This window comes from Brassica napus, chromosome C8 (genome assembly GCF_020379485.1).
Source record: "Brassica napus cultivar Da-Ae chromosome C8, Da-Ae, whole genome shotgun sequence".
Lineage (NCBI taxonomy): Eukaryota > Viridiplantae > Streptophyta > Magnoliopsida > Brassicales > Brassicaceae > Brassica > Brassica napus.
Genome location: NC_063451.1, coordinates 12,662,136 through 12,665,501, shown reverse-complemented (window position 1 = coordinate 12,665,501; position 3,366 = coordinate 12,662,136). Strand labels below are relative to the sequence as shown.

Here is a 3,366-nt window from a genome sequence, read left to right as displayed (position 1 = left end):
GTTCATTAAATTCGCCCACCAACACCCAAGCTGCATCTCTATGCACCCTAATATTCGAGAACGTGTCCCAAACTTCTCTGCGCCTACCTCTCACCGGGTCCCCATAGATACATGAGAGAAAAAAATACCAATGAACCAATTGTGACTTTCAGATCAATTATCCTTTTATCACTGTAAAGGATATCAACCCCATAACTACTTTTCCACGTCAACGCTAAGCCTCCACAACGCCCAATAGGCTCAACAGTATGTAGATTATCGTGACCCAAACTTAACTTTAAAACCTCCATATAAGACAACTTTTACTTTGCCTTCATAAGAAACATAAAATCCGGGAAAACTGACGACGAAAATCCCGGATACGTTGAACTGTCTTGGTGCTTCCAGCTCCTCGACAGTTCCAGCTCACTATGTTCATTGGGATGGCAGCGGTTTCAAACTGGAAGCCACCGAAATTTCTTTGTTTGTGTTTGGTTTCTTTGATCCCTCTCCTGAGATCTCCCCTGCACTCCTCTTGCTACTATCCTCTGATTTACATTTTCCTGACCCGTCTCCATGTTGAGAAAAACCCTGCTCTCCAGTGTCAATAGCAGGTACACTTTTGTTTGGTCACACTCTTAGAACCCATGCCGGTGGTCTTTTCCGATCATTCCTTCCTGATCTCGGGTTACCTGTAAATACAATTGGAGTATTGTTCCCATATCCAACCTGCTTTTCACTTCTAGTCTGAGACTCGAAGATCTGTTTCAGTAGAACATCAGTGCTGCTTTCCTGAGGAGTAGAGGTAGAAGGATTAGCTTGTTGTTGAGAAGACTGGTTCCCTTTGTTGGAGAAACCAGGAGGAGGGTTTTGCTGAGGCTGATAGTTGCCTTGCTGGTTGTTCCTAGGCGGATAACCACTATGTTGGTTGTTAGGATATGATTTTTGTTGGTAGTTGTTGTACTGAAAGTTGGGCTCTTTCTTGTACCAGCTACCATTGTTGTTGATGAAACACAACTCTTCTTGCCCTTCCAAACCCTCAACCTCATGGACAACAGGTGGTGTCTCTTGGCTTGGGTTACCAACAAAGTGCAGCTGCTCTTGTGTGGCTTTATCAGCAAGGAGGATGTCTATCTTATCCTGGAGAGCTTTGATCTCTTTCCTCGTCTGCTTATCATCACCCCTACTGCCCCTGTCTTGGTCTCCACTGTATACTGCATCACTCTTTACCATGTTGTCAACCAGCTCTTCTGCATCATCTTCAGTTCTTCCCAAGAAGAACCCATTGCTAGCTGTATCCAGTCTGGCTCTGTACTTAGGAAGAGCACCACGGTAGAATGTGCTCAGCAAGCTTTCTTTAGAGAAACCATGGTGAGGGCATTGAGCTTGGTAGCCCTTGAATCTCTCCCAGCCTTCACTGAATCCTTCCAAGCCCTTCTGTTGAAAGCTGGAGATCTCATTTCTCAGCTTAGCAGTTCTTGTGGATGAGAAGAATTTCTCCAAGAATGCTCTCTTGCACCCATCCCAAGTAGTGATATAGTCGCTGGGTAGAGACTTCTCCCACTGACGTGCCTTATCCCCCAAAGAGAAAGGGAATAGCTTGAGCTTGAAAGCATCTTCGGACACACCATTGGTTTTTGACAACCCGCAGTAGCTGTCGAACCTGTCCAAGTGATCAAATGAGTCCTCCAGAGCCAAGCCATGATACTTGTTGTTCTCGATCACGTTGAGGAGTCCTGACTTGACCTCAGAGTTGTTGGCTGCCACAGCTGGTGCTCGGATTCCGAATCTATGACCATGTATGTTGGGGCGGTCGTAAGTGCCAATGGGTCGAGCTGCCCGCGGTTGGTGTTCTGCCCCTTGCGGTGGATCTGCCATATCAATATCCAAGTGGGCCTGGTGTTCTTCTTCTCTTCTAGCTCTAGCACACTCCCTCTCAAAAGCTCTGATGTCTGCTACTATTGGAACTAGGTTTGATGGACCCCTGCTCCTCAAGTTCATACACCTGAAAGTGAAAGGTAAGTGAAGAAGAAGAATCAGTAACAAAACAAAATTAAAATGACTTAGTCTCAAGCAAGTGACTAAATCTCAATGTTTAAATCTACTCAGAATTTGGCAACGGCGCCAATTTGATGTTAGGAGTTTTCAAGGCTCCTAAGACAAATGTTGTAGTATAGTGATTGTCGAACCAGTTCTGAGGGATATCAAAGCAATGAGAATGCAAGTACTCACTTAATCTAAGTGCAACCAATGATTTAGATGGGTTTTAAGCTATGACTAAAACTAGAAAGCAATAACAGAATGATACTTTCTTGACTAAGGGAAAAGAGAACTCATGGGCATAGGGATTAGACCTTGGGTGATCAAGTATCGAACTAAGGATGACAAATGATCAATCAAACTATCAACCTTAAGCCTAGACACAATTCTAAGCAAGCTCTATGTCTAGATGAATACTCATTTGCTAACATATCTCAAACATCAAATGTCTTTGGTTGAATAATATGAAAGCAATCATTACTAACAAGTCTATTAGCTATCTTAGCACCTTTAACAACAAATGTCTTTGGCAAAGTATACTAAAAGCCTAGGAGAGTTGTCTCAGGCATTTCATCAAACACCTTTCGGGTGGGAAATGCCTATTGATCAACTTTTGAGTGGCCAACTCAGAAGATGCATTATGAATACTCTACTAGCAAGGAACAAGAAAGATCTACACTAAAACATCCTAGAACTAACCTAATCACCGTTGATCTCCCTAACCCATGAATTCAAAAGGTGATTACTCACTAATCTCCGTGATTCCTCTTAAACCCATATTGGATTTCAGATTAATCATGTAGAGAAATAGATAAGAAATCAACAAGAACACAAGAACATAACAATCAAAAATCCAAGAGATGAACTTCTCTAGAGAGTTTTTGTGTATTTTTCAATAGATCAAAGATAGTCTGCCTGGTGGCTACAAAAAGATGTTTAAAACATAGGTTTTTCCAAGTGCAAAACGTCCAAAATAAATTGCAAAAAGGTCCTCGAGAAATTATGAATTTCGGCAGCAAAATAACGCGGAGCGACTTGCAGGTGTCGCTCCGGAAGGTCGCTCCAGGGCCGATTTTTGGTGTCTCCGGGCGAGAGGTCCCGAGCGACTTTGGTGTGTCGCTCCAACGGGTCGCTCTGGATCGGGAGCGACCTTGGAAGGTCGCCCTGAGAGGTCGCTCCAGGGTCATCTAAGACTGTTCGGAGTAACGAGAACGCGAGCGACTTCATGGCGTCGCTTTAGGAAGGTCGCTCTGAGAAGTGGGACACAGCGACTTCGTGATGTCGCTCCGGGAGGTCGCTCTAGGCAAGTCGCTTCACGGGGTGAATATGGCGAGCGACTTCACGGGG

At 44.3% G+C, this 3,366-nt stretch overlaps 1 non-coding gene across 1 annotated transcript; it reads left to right on the top strand.

Annotated features, from left to right (window-relative positions):
- Positions 1-1,342: 1,342 nt before the first annotated feature.
- LOC125592105 lies at positions 1,343-1,449 on the top strand. The gene has a single exon (XR_007327955.1). It is a non-coding gene; the product is annotated as a small nucleolar RNA R71 (small nucleolar RNA).
- The last annotated feature ends 1,917 nt before the right edge of the window (positions 1,450-3,366 follow it).